General features: G+C 46.5%; 1 long non-coding RNA gene across 1 annotated transcript; it reads right to left on the bottom strand.

The window, feature by feature from the left end:
* Nucleotides 1–702: 702 nt before the first annotated feature.
* Nucleotides 703–4,718, bottom strand: LOC308464475. The gene is made up of 3 exons (XR_013980068.1): nt 4,500–4,718; nt 3,622–3,741; nt 703–1,466 (listed from the first exon to the last, which is right to left on the bottom strand). It is a non-coding gene; the product is annotated as an uncharacterized lncRNA (long non-coding RNA).
* Nucleotides 4,719–13,714: the final 8,996 nt, after the last annotated feature.

Here is a 13,714-nt window from a genome sequence, read left to right as displayed (position 1 = left end):
CCAAAATACAATGGTCTTCATCAAGAGCCTGAAGTTCAGCATGGAGAGAGCCTGTTTGATCTCAGCCAGGAGGGAGTTCCACAGTTCTGTATACATAGAACCATAGAATTGTAGAGTTGGAAGGGACCACGAGGGTCATCTAGTCCAACCTGCAGCAGTGCAGGAATCTCAGCTAAAGTATCCATGATAGATGGCCAACTCGCCTCTGCTTAAAAACTTCCAATGAAGGAAGACTCCTGGTGGATGCAAGCTGTGCATCCAAGTCATGGGGAAACCACTAGGAGAGCCTCTCACAAAAACCTCAGTGATTGGTCAGGGATATAAAGTAAGTACATTCCAAAATTCCAGAGATGTTCACCCCGCTCGATCTTTCATCTCCCCACTAACTGTATGGAGCACCAGCACCCATCCACGGTTGACAAAAAAACAAACTCTAGGCTGAAATAGTTGATCCAGCCCTATAATATAGGCTGCAGAGAACTGGGAAGTTACCCCCTTTTGTGGTCTAAACCTTATTGGGGGAATAATATTGTAGCTGAGCTTTGTCATTATTGTATTTTCTAATAGAATTGAGTTGCATGTCTCCCCCACCCTGGATTTTTCTCGCTGCTTAAGCTGTCTAGCTAGTCCTTGAGATTGTTGTGAGGATAAACTGATAGGATCTTTATGAAATTATTCACACAGAAAGATACCCGTACAAAGTTTTGGTGCTTCAGAAAAGTTTGATTGGTTTTAATCAAAGCAATTTATTTCCAGAGAAGTAAGCAAGTTAATGGAAACTTCGCATGACATGCAGTCAGGTGTATCTTTCCCCACAATGTTTTCTGTATTTATTTATTTTAAAAGTATGTACAAAGTCCCCTCTGAAGCAATTAATTCGGTCAAATGAATTCAATTTCAAAGAGGGGCAGTAGAGAGGTAGCACAATCCCTCCCCACCACACAAAGCTGTCCTTTCTTCTCAGCTTCCAGTCCTCAAGGCCTTGGCCACAAATGGAGGGTAAGATGTTGGCCCTGAAGGCATCTCAAGAACTGGACCTTAAAAACTAGTCCCTAGAACAGGATCCAAGACCAATAAGGTGTGTGTGTGTGTGTGTGTGTGTGTGTGTGTGTGTGACTTGACCCCCAACATCTGTTTGGTTCTTGACAGCAAAGCATGTGGAAGGAGACATGTATGATGGCTGATGATGGCAGCTGCAGATTGTGCTTGCAGAGAGACAAGAGAGGACAGGAAAGAACATCGCTGTGCTGAAATGTGTCCTCCAATTTATCAAAAGAGTGACAAGCATCTTGATGTTGAGGCTTTTTCTCTCCTAGGCTTTTTCTCTCCACTGCCTATGCAAGCTTAGGAATTGCAGTACTCAGTGGGGCAGCATATGACCTCCTCCAGTATTAAACCATGTGTCACTGAATGTGAATTCCTACAGTCCTGGGTACAACCCACCACAGAACCAATCTTTGTATTCCCTAGAAGCCAAAAGAGAGAGAATGTAAGAGACCTTGTACAATGCATGAAACACTCGTTACCCTCTGCTCTGTTATCACTGATCTCTCTTGAAGCTTAAACGGCCTCGGTCCTGTATACCTGAAGGAGCGTCTCCACCCCCATCGTTCAGCCCGGACACTGAGATCCAGCGCCGAGGGCCTTCTGGCGGTTCCCTCATTGCGAGAAGTAAGGTTACAGGGAACCAGGCAGAGGGCCTTCTCGGTAGTGGCGCCTGCCCTGTGGAATGCCCTCCCAGCAGATGTCAAGGCAATAAATAACTATTTTACTTTTAAAAGACAACTGAAGGCAGCCCTCTTTAGGGAAGTTTTTAATGTCTAATGCTGTATTGTTTTTAATATTCAGTTGGAAGCTGCCCAGAGTGGCTGGGGAAACCCAGCCAGATGGGCGGGGTATAAATAATAAATTATTATTATTATTATTATTATTATTATTATTACCCTGAGACCTCAAATGTCAATGAGCAAACTATATTTTGTATCTATGCTCAGTCACAGGGGCCTTATAGGCTTCCTCAACAAAATGAATACTGTTTCTTTGCTCAATGAAACAAGCTCACAAATAATGATATTTTTTTTACAAAAATGGGAAAGGGGAAATTTCTGAGAAGTCCCCATTATCAAGGAAGTACAGTAGATGTGTCCCCACCCAATGAGTCTTACAGAATGAAGAATGGGGAAAGGACACAAAATAGATAGATGAATATAGTCCCAATTTGGGGGGTTCCCAAAATTCCATCCACTCTGAGCATCAGGTCACACTTTTGGGTGACCAAATCGCCATTCAGTAGATGCCAGCACACACAAACAAGTTCAATTAATGTGCATGAAGATAGGGGAGAAAGGTAACACTTGCTAAGCATGCCTTCTCTGTTTTGACTCCATGGTGGCCACAATCCAGCATTAATCTGAAGGAGGACCTACTCTGAAAGGGTTCCCCCTTGCATAGAAGAACCTACTGCATGGCCACTAGGGGGCCATGGCCTGTGGGTGCACTGATACTGATGCGCCATGGCTAAAGGGTACATTCCCATTGCCTCCACATGCATTCATTGACCATGTGAGTTGGATCTTCTGAGCAGGTATAGTACCTAGGGTGAGGTCAAGCAAGTAGAAACAGGTTGGGTGGCTTCGCCAAGAGCAAGGAGCAGATGTAGGGCCCAATTCAAATGGGCTTTCCTTCCTCCTCTATAAGTGAAGAGGCACCATTCATCCATACGTGAAAAACAATCATTTTAGGGCAGTGTTACATTGAAAGGGAAAGCTGCTTGAAGGCCATCAGTACTGGCACAGTCTCCTGGGGAAGAGACACAGCTCAGCATCTTCAAGAGCCAGCAGAATGCCAATACAGGTGGATGCCCTTGCATTTCATCAGGGAGAACATTGTACAGCCAGTGAAAACAAACCCTCTGAAGGTGGAGATAACTTCTGAGGCATGACCTGCTGCTATACATCCTTCAGAATCGGTGGAGCTGCTCAGAGTAAGGGCATTTTCACCAAGGCCAACCTGGAATCATCTCTGCTGTAGTGCATTGGTGGGGAATGACCTCTCAGCCAGTGTGGTGTAGTGGTTAAGAGCGGTAGTCTCGTAATCCGGGGAACCGGGTTCGCGTCTCTGCTCCTCCACATGCAGCTGCTGGGTGACCTTGGGCCAGTCACACTTCTCTGAAGTCTCTCAGCCCCACTCACCTCACAGAGTGTTTGTTGTGGGGGAGGAAGGGAAAAGAGAATGTTAGCTGCTTTGAGACTCCTTAAAGGGAGTGAAAGGCGGGATATCAAATCCAAACTCTTCTTCTTCTTCTTCTCTCTGGCCCCAGGCTGCATCCCTGCTCCTCAGACCACACGCTCCACTGCTCCACAGCCTTCTCAAGTTCTCCCGGATGGCCAGAATGTGTCCTTGGAATGTGAGAATGTTTCCTGTTTGTGCAGACAGAGAGAGCTGTGGAGGTGTAGAAACCTTTGGCTTTTGTGTGGCTAAGTGGTAAGATTCTCATTTGATGTCCTACCTACTTTTTGCCTCTGGTCTTACAGCTGGCACACAGCTCCACTCCCAAGCATTACTCCTGAGGGAATGGATCCCTCAACCTGCTGGGTTAGTCCAACTCACTTGCATACTTACTGACATAAGTGTTCAGTGTGGAACATGATGCTCCCATCCCGGCCCAACAAAATTCTGCTTCTGGAGGACAAGCAGTCGCTGGAAGCTTTTTTTCGCAATAGTAACACCAAAAGGCATTTGCTGCAGAAGAGTGAGTGGAACAGAAATGGAGAGGGATGGAAGGAGGGAGAGACAAGAATCAATGCAGAGGGCTTATCATTCAGGAGGGTTTCATGGTGTTTTGTTCAAATCTGTTTGTAACAGGAAAGCAAAACACACATACCACCAAGTGCTATTGGGTAGAGTGAAGTAGGGGAGCTGGGTTCAAAACTGTGATGGATGAAGATGAAAAATTCCAGGGCCCCAACATCATGTGCAGTACCCCTCGCACTGCCCCCAACTTCCTTAAAATAAATAGGAGGAACAAGTAGCTGGCAACTGAATAAGATGCAGGGAGGGAATGAAAGCTAGGAGTTATTTATCCCAGAAGGTGAGAATAAGAGGGAAGGAAGCAAGAGGAACAAAGTCAATCTCGGTGAGCCCCCAGCCGTAAACCCTCCCGCCACCACAACCATATACCTACAGCCCCAATTTCAACAACTAAGCAGAGAATAGGGAAGCACACGATCCTGCTGATCATACAAACTGGTCCACAGACATAAACCAGAAGTGCGTTTGAATCTTTGTGTATCTCATTAATGGAGGCCAGAACTCAAATATCATGTTGAAAAACAAACAAACAAATCTCTGCTTACCATTTGTATCAGCAATCTGGGGTATGCAATATCCATCTCAGCTTTTGCATGTGAAAAATGTCATTGCTGGTTTACAAAATGTCACGAGTGTAGCTTGAGATTTGAAAATATTTTTGCTCTTCCGGTTGTCCTTTAGAGACTTACCAGTACAAAAGCAAAGAAGCATCCATATCCCAGAAGCCAGAAGCTTTTTCATCTTCGTTGTTGAGGAAAACCTACCAGTTGGTTCAGATAGTGGCCTCTGTGAACTGGGGAACAAACAGAAATGTGATAATGGAAGAAGCTTAGCAAATATCTCCTCCTTTAAACAGTCTGTGGGACAATCAATCCTCAAGGGCTGAGGATGATATTCAGGCTGGCAGTGCAGTGTGCGTCCTCCAAGCTGTGAGGCTGATGAACTGCAGATTTCTCCTGTGTCCACTATGCCTTCTTTTTCAGCACCCTCTTACTGAATCTCTGGAAAACCTCTAAAGCAGCAAACCGAGAGTGTGTAAATGTACCACTGGTTTGAAATATGCTAGAATAAGAATTAGCTGTTCTCAACTTCCTCCTCCCACTCCAAGCACAGTGTGATGGGCACCTAGCATAATGTCACCCCACAGATCATGCTGAGCCTAGTGCATAAGAATGCAGAAAAAGGTAACATCAATGCCCAGGAGCAGAAGAACATTGTGGTCTGGAGTTCGCCCACCAAGGCCACTTTTCTGAAAATGCAGGTGGTAGAATGGTGTCTCTTGTGAGCACCAGAACCCAACTCCAGCAAGAGGGAGGCAACTTGTGCGCCATTACTTCCAAAATGGTACTCCCAACCCCCCAAATAGTTTTAGGAGCAGAGGGGTGAAAATTCTTGCAGTTCAGTGAACTGTATATCCATGATAGAGCATCTGTTTTGCATGTAGAACATCCCAGGCAGAATTCCCATCACCTCCATGTAGAACTGGGAATGTTCCCCATCTGACACTTTGAAGAGCCACCAACATCCAGTGCAAACCGAGTTAGATGGACCAGTGTTCTGACTTGGCATAAGGCATCTTCCTGTTTTCCTTATCACAGGTCCAGGTGACATCTGGAGTGAGCCTCCATAGTGAAGCTAAACTCTAGAATTAGTCACTGTTCCTCCCTCACCTTTGCATTCCGTTTTGCTGGGGTTGTTGTGAAGATGAAGCAAGAGGAGAGACCATTAAAACTGCCCTGAAGCCCTTGGCGGGGAGGGCGGAATCATATATTGTTATGAGTTTGTGGGGAGCAATCCAGATGTTGCCCTGGGTCCCTTCAAAACCTGTGAGCCTGTGTGTGGGAAGCTAAAAGCTATAGGAAGAAGATGGCTGAACCAGTCAGGCAAGTTCCTTTCTCAAGAGAATGACCTTAGACCAGTGGTTTTGAACCAGTGTGCCATGGCACCCTGGGGTGCCTTGAATGATGGTCAGGGGTGCCACAGGCAACACTGGCCTCAGTCCCTCATTTCTTCCCTTCCTCCTCTGATGCTCTCTCATGTCTCTGCCTCACAAAGGAGGTTGTTTCTTGCAGCAGCCCTAGCTACAAGCTCCCCAGGCGAATGGTTCTTCTGGGGCTAGCCAGGGGGTACTGGCTGCCAGGACCTGAGGTGCCCTCGTGGTAAGCAAGCAAGTGGGTGAGGGAGCCCAGCCAGTCAGTCCGCCAGCCCTTGCTGTTGGGAAAGTCCAGACAAGTGGGAGACCAGGCAGGCAGGCACCATGTTGGCCTTTCTTGGGCTTGCTGTGTGCAGTGCCTACCTGGGAGCTGAGTGCCTGGCACCAAAGGGAAGCATTTCCATCAAGCAGGCACAGCAGTGCCCACTGCTGCCTCCCAAGGTGAGTAAGGTGCTGGCCTCACATTCACCTTGGCCCAGTCTTCATTGGGCCACTAAGGCTGGGGGCATCCTCTTCCCGGGCCCCTGTTGGGCAGTGTAAGGAGGCACCTCTCTTTGGGGCAGGGGGTGGCAGCTCAGAAACTAGGGGAGGTGGCAGCAGCTGCCCAGAGGACTCCCAAGGAGAGGGGAGAGGAGAGGAGCCTGAGGGAACATTCCACAAGGTCCATAAAGGGGTGAGGGGCTGCCAGCTCTGCAGACAAGGGGTGATATAACTGGGCTCCTGAGCCCCCCAGGGGAGCTGCAGGAGGAATGTAGTTGGTCAAGGGAGCCCTGGACTCAAAAAGATTGAAAACCTCTACCTTAGACACCTACACTTCTGCTTGTCCTATTCCTAGAAAGCACTAGTCCGAGGGGTTTACAACACTTTCTAGGCACAGGACTGAGCATCTTTTCCATTTGTCCCACCACTTTCCGTAAGAAAATCAACTGTTGATCACAGAATCAGGGAAAAACACACACCCTGGTTTACATTCCTTTCACATTCAGCAGCAAACAGTGGGCTTTCCCAGAGGAAAGTAGCAGGACAAGCAGAAATGTGGGCGAGTTAAATGCCCACCATTTGCATCTTAAAATAGTGAGCTCTGTTGCCATAGAGACAAATGGGTTGGCCTTTCCTGCCACACCCAGCTGGATGCCATGTCATCCTAGGATGGAGAACAGTAGGCCAACAAGGGCTATGTGAGAGTTGTGCGTTGAGATGCTGGAAGCTGGGCACAGGGATGTATCTTGCTCTGGGCTGGACCTGGGGCTTCCATGGAAACCTAATGGGGAAGCCAGATCTGTTGTGATGTTAAGGCTGGGAGTCCCTTCATCCTCTGCTCAGGTTGTATCTATGTGTATATAAAATCATATATCCTAAAGATACCACAGACTCCATTGACCTTCATTCCAAAGAAACCAAACACTGGGTAAGTGCTGGCATGCTTGGAGTCTCTCGCCACTCGGACAATGGGATTGCATGAAATGACATCGTATGCTCAGGTTTGCTTATATTAGTTTCCTGTATTCGTTAGTTAATGAAAGAACACACACAGCACACTTTTGGTGGTTCAGATGAAGTTTGGTTGGTTTTAATCAAAGCCATTTCTTGCCAGAGACAGAAGCAAGTTATGGAAGTTTCAAATGACACGCTGCCAGTTGTATCTTTCTGCTTAGTGTTTCCTGTGCTTTAATACAGAACAGCCTTTGGAGCTATTAATTCAGTCAAATAAATGCAATTCAAAGAGGATCAGGTGGGCAAAACACTCCAAGTTTTCATTTCTGCTGAACTCCTGCCCACCCCAAGTACTTTTCTACATATGGATGACAACATAAATTCCTACCTTGTGAGTCGAATGCCTTGTGAGTCAAACGTTTTGGCTCCCGAATGCCGCAAACTGAGAAGTGAGTGTTCTGGTTTGCAAACGTTCTTTGGAACCCAAATGTCCGACAGGGCTTCCATGGCTTCCAATTGACTGCAGGAGCTTCCTGCAGCCAATTGGAAGCCGCGCTTTGGTTTCCGAAGATTTTGGAAGTCGAACGGACTTCCAGAATGGATTCCCTTCGACTTGAGAGCCAGTGTGGTCTAGTGGTTAAGAGAGGTAGACTCGTAATCTGGTGAACCGGGTTCGCGTCTCCGCTCCTCCACATGCAGCTGCTGGGTGACCTTGGGCTAGTCACACTTCTCTGAAGTCTCTCAGCCCCACTCACCTCACAGAGTGTTTGTTGTGGGGGAGGAAGGGAAAGGAGAATGTTAGCCACTTTGAGACTCCTTCGGGTAGTGATAAAGCGGGATATCAAATCCAAACTCCTTCTCTTCTTCTTCTTCTTCTTCTTCTTCTTCTGAGGTACGACTGTACTGTATAGCCACTGGAACCATCTCAAGAGCTGGACCTTGAAGTCTGATCTCAGCATCATAGAATAAGTTGAAAAGTTGATGGGGCCAGAAGGACAGGGCAGTTTTATAGTAGCAGCTAGTTATCTGCCTTGAAAGCACCCTTCCTGGGATAGGGTGGGGAGCAAGGAGCCAAAATAAAAGAAGAGAAATCGATTTCTAAAAAGGCCAGCTACTCTTGCTCACGCACAGAAGGAACCATATGGGGAGATTATCCAGATAGAGTATCGGTGGGAGGAAAACTGGAAAGCTTCCTTCATAGACTCTCACCTGACTCCAAAGACCTCTCTGGTTCTGTTAGCACAGCACATGGAAGAAGGGAAGAAATTAGCATTATGGCTGATGGTGGCAGCTACAGATTGGGAAAGGGGGCCGTGCTGAAATCTGTCCTCCAATTTCTCAGAAGAGCAACAAGGTGGGAGAAGGGGAAAACCTGAGTGACAAGAGCACGTTGCTTCTGATGTCTTGACACTGAGGTTGTGGCTGCTCTAAGCTACGCTAGCCTATTTATTGCAATATTCGCTGTGACAGCAAATGAACTCATTCCACATGAAAAGATCCTCTGATTTGGAATTTTGACAATTCTGGACGCAACCAACGTCAGAAATGACCATGCTGTTTCCTGGAAACCAAAAGAAAGAGAACATAAGGGACCTTGTGTGATATAAGGGGCAATCTTTATTAGCTGCTGATCTTTCTTTATAGCCTGAGATCTCATTTAGCAGAACTTTGTATTTTACACATATGCTCATAGCAGGTACCTCAACAGAATGAGCTCTAGTTCTGTGCTGGAATTTTCATTGACACAAGCTCGCAGATGATTAAAATTGAGCAGGAATTTGAACAAAAATGGAAGAGGAAAAATATCTGAAGAAGTTTTCAAGAAAGTTGGGATATATCCCAAGAGCCTTTGTGGTCTATATCAGTTTACAGAATGAAGGGGAAGGGACACAACATACTTAGATGTAATGATTCTCAATTTAGAGGATTCCCAAACTTCCATCCTTTCTCTCTGAGCATCCAGTTACACTTTTGAGTGACCAAATCCCTTTTCAGAATTTGTCCACACACAACACAAACAGGTTCAATTAACGTGCATGAGGGGGGAGAGCAATAAGATACTTTCTAAGCATGCCTTCTCTGTTCCGACCTGACTGCCCATCAGGTCTCTCTGGTGGCCACAGTTCAGCATGGATCTGAAAGGGGGTCTACTCTGAAGAGGTTCCCTCTTGAATAGAAGAGCTCAGTGCATAAACATTTGAGGCTCCCATTAGACCTACTGTGTGGCCACTGACAATCTGTGAAGCGGAGCCTTTCCCAACTGTGGGACCCCAGATGTTGATGGACTACAACTCCCATCATTCCTAGCTAGCAAGACCAATGGTCAGGGATGATGGGCATTGTAGTCCAACAACATCTGGGAACCCAAGGTTGAGAAAGGCTGGTGTAGACAATACTGAGCCAATGGTCTGACTTCAGCATGAGGAAGCTTCCTATGTTCCAGCTGACTTATGTTTGCTTAAGTGATACGGGGCAGGAGTGTAAGGTTATTGCTTTGCCTTCTAGCATCTATGGCCTGAGGTGAGCACTTCACTGCCTAATGGTAGGGTTGGCCCTGATCATTATCCAAGAAGAATCCTGAGGAAAAGAGAAATCTGCTAGCTCCAGTTTTCAGTGTACCTTGGGTAGGGATGGTGAGAAAATCATATCAGTTTCCACTTCCTGAAACAATATGTGACCTGAAACCTACCTATCCTTCAAAATTTGCACTTTTCTGAATGTTGTGTTGCCATTCTCAGGGGTGGGGTGGGGAACGTGTACAAAAAGGTATATCTAGCAGAGAAGCATGCCTGAAACAGGCATATATTGTTGACAGCAATGTGCAAAAAATGCATTGTTTTAGGAGTAATTGCTGGCATATTGAAATGCAACACACTTTTGCGAGGTCTTTTAAAAAACAACAACCCAGTAAACTAATGTGGATATAGGGTGTACTTGAGCTTTGATGCTGGGGAGAAAATGTATCTCTACTCTTGAGGGAGGGAATGATTGTTAAACCACTTAGGTTTCATAATGTCAATACAGCCAAAAGAGGAGGCAAAAGCTGTAATCCTACACCCACTCACATAGGAGTAAGTCCTATTAACCTCAGCGAGAATTACTTCTGTTCATGCATGTATAGGATTGCACGGAAAGGCGCTACAAACTGGAATCCCCCTCCTTGGTATTCAAATCAGTCAAATGTTGGTTTCACTCCAACTTCTCTAGAGGTGGAGAGAACTTCTGGGACATAACCAGCTTTTGTGAATCCTTCAGAACCACAAGGGAGGCTTGCTGAGAGCAAAGGTATTTTCACTGAGACCCATTTGGAAGCACCCTCATGGGAAGGCAGGGGTGGGGAACCTCAGAGCTAGGGGCTCCCCTAAGCCACACCCCCTCTCCCCAGGCCACGCCCCTTGCTAGTCCTGCTCGACCACCACCCCATAAGTACTTTTGGCTGGCCAGAATACTGTACGTCCTTGGACTGTCACAGTGCTGCTTCTTTGCCCTGATAGAGATGTGTGTAGATGCCTTCAGCTTTTGTGTGGCACAAAATGTATGAATCACATTTGTTGTTCTGCCCACTTTTGCCACTGGCCCTACTAGCGGCTGGATCCCTCAGGCTGAACATTGTGCCCTTTCCCTGCTAAGTCAACCCAGCCGTGCTTTTCCTTGCAGTCTTACCAATGTAAACGTTGCTTGTGAAGCATGCCGCTCCCTGCCCAGCCCAGCACATTTCTTCTCCCTCGGGACAAGGCAACATTGGGATCGGCTTGTCACAAGAGTAGCACCACATGGCATTTGCTGCAAATAGTAATTATTATTATTGTTGTTGTTGTTTATTATTATTTATACCCCGCCCATCTGGCTGGGTTTCCCCAGCCACTCTGGGTGGCTTCCAGCTAAATATTAAAATACAATAATCCATGAATATTAAAAGCTTCCCTAAACTGGATTGCCTTCAGATGTCTTCTAAAAGTCAGATAGTTGTTTATTTCTTTGACATTCCACAGGGTGGGCGGCACTACAGAGAAGGCCCTCTGCCTGGTTCCCTGTAACTTCGATTCTCGCAGTGAGGGAACCGCCAGAAGGCCCTTGGCGCTGGACCTCAGTGTCCAGGCAGAACGATGGGGGTGGAGATGCTCCTTCAGGCAAAAGAGTTAGAGGAACAGAAATAGGAGAGAGAAGAGAAAAATGGAGAGACAAGAAATCAACGCAGAGGACTTATCGTACAGGTTTTTTTGTTGAAATCTGTTTGTAACAGAGATAGGTGATGGGGAAGAATGCCAAGGCCCTTCAAAAAAATGTACAGTGCTTCCCAACCCAACAGACTCCAATTGGGATTGCCTGGGAAGTGTAGCTCTGAGAAGAATTCAAGCCTCCTAACAACTCTCAGACACTACAGTTCCCAAGATTCTTTGGGGGGAAGCCATGGCTATTTAAAGTGGGATGATACTGCTTGAGTGTGGATGGTTCCTGTAACTGACAGATTCTTCCATCCCATTACATATCCATGTCATTGGTGGAATGCATGTGGATGTTGTCAGTGGCGGGCAGGGACCAAAGAAACCCTAGTAAAAAAAGAAAAGTCAACCTTATGCTTATACAGTGGACACTTGGGTTGCGAACGTGATCCGTGCAGGATGCACGTTCGCAACCCGCAGCATTCGCAACCCAATGAGCAAAGCACAATTTAGCACTTCTGTGCATGCGCAACCGCCAAAACCCGGAACTGACCCCTTTCCAGTACTTCTGGGTTTCAGCGGTCCACAACCCAAAAAAACGCAACCTGAAGCAGCTGTAACCTGAGGTATGACTGTATAGCAGAAGCAGGAAACACAAAATTTTAGTTAAGCCTAACACAGGATTTACAAGTTGTTATGATCTTGCTCCAAGACTGGAAACTCTTTCCAGTTTTCAACTTACCAGTGGAAAAGCTGAGAAACATCCATAGCCCCCTAACCAGAAACTTGTTCATCTTCACCTGTTGGGTTGCTGACATCGCTTGCCGTTGTTTTAAATGATGAGTAAGGTCTTCCTAGTTGGATTATGAGAACAGAAGGAAAGCCTTTGTTGGATCATATTGAAGGTCTGTCTAGTCCAAGCTCCTGCTTCGCACAGTGGCCAGAATGATGCTTCCAGGAAGCCCACAAGCAAGAGAGGTGGTTGCCCTCAAGGACATGCTGCCTGCATCTTAGAGGCTGCTTATAGCCATCACAACTAGCATCCATTTAAAGCCTTGGCCACCAGCTTAGATGGAGGTTATCACTACTTCACGTGGAAGCAAAAACACACCCTGTGAATAAGTGCTTCCACCTGGCTGCCCTGAAACTCCCTCCCTTCAAGATGATGATCTCCGTCAATTGAAAAATAAGACAGAGAGTAAAACAAAATAAACAGGGGATTGTGGGTCACGTTTAGCAAATCCAGCTGACTAATTACCTCCTGGGACAGTCAATCCTTAACTAGCCTGGGGATGATCTCGGAGCTGGAACATGCAAGGGATAGCACAGTGCTGTTCAAAGTGTGTGCTTGATGCACTCAGGATTTTGCCTGCCTGCCTGCCTCCCTACCTTCCTTTCAGCAGCTCTCTTAATGGGATTTCCAGGAGAGCTCTGAAGCAGTAAACCAAGAAAGAGCACAGGAATGTCCCATCACAAACTGATTTAAAATAGGATTGGAATCAGCTGTGCCAACAAGCTAGAGGTTCTCTAGCTTCTTCTCCCACTCCCAGCACACAGCGATGGGAGCACAGTAGTTGATGTTCCTCTTAGATGATGCTGAGCCTACATAGGCAGATAGGCACTGATAATATCAATGCTCGTAGGCAGCTGAACACCATGGGTTGCAGGTTCGGTTCGCCCACCGAAGCCATAAAAATCTATGTTTTTATATTGTAAAGTGCCCTGGGATCCTGCCCTAGCAGCATAGAAATTTAATTAATTAATTAATACACATCTGGAAATGCTGACTAAATAATGGCATCTTCTCTGCTGGGTTGCAGTATTGGTGGGGCAATTAGTACAAAGGTAGCCCTTTGCTAGGTCAACAATCCCACATACAGCTGTAGTGTTGTGTCACACTGCAGGGCATAGGTGTGGTGTAGTGGTTAAGAGCGGTGGACTCGTAATCTGGTGAACCGGGTTCACTTCCCCGCTCCTCCACATGCAGCTGCTGGGTGACCTTGGGCTAGTCACACTTCTCTGAAGTCTCTCAACCTCACTCACCTCACAGAGTGTTTGTTGTGGGGGAGGAAGGGAAAGGAGATTGTTAGCTGCTTTGAGACTCCCTAGGTTAGTGATAAAGCAGGATATCAAATCCAAACTCTTCTTCTTCTTCTAGGTGCAGACTGAAAGAGCAACGCCAAATCCCCACGCTGGGTGGAGAATGAGGTATGGTCATGTCAGTGCCTTTTTTAAGGGCAATGATGCAACCCTCTCCCGAATTGTTTCAAGGGAAAGGGGTTTTGCCATTGTTGCAGCTGATGGGCTACTTCTTGTTGTTGTCTCTTTTGAAGGCCCCACTATATCATTTGGTTTTTTCTTTTCTGATATGTTT

Source organism: Podarcis pityusensis (assembly GCF_964106645.2).
Source record: "Podarcis pityusensis genome assembly, chromosome: 15".
NCBI classification, from domain to species: domain Eukaryota; kingdom Metazoa; phylum Chordata; class Lepidosauria; order Squamata; family Lacertidae; genus Podarcis; species Podarcis pityusensis.
This window is presented reverse-complemented; position numbering and strand designations above follow the sequence as displayed.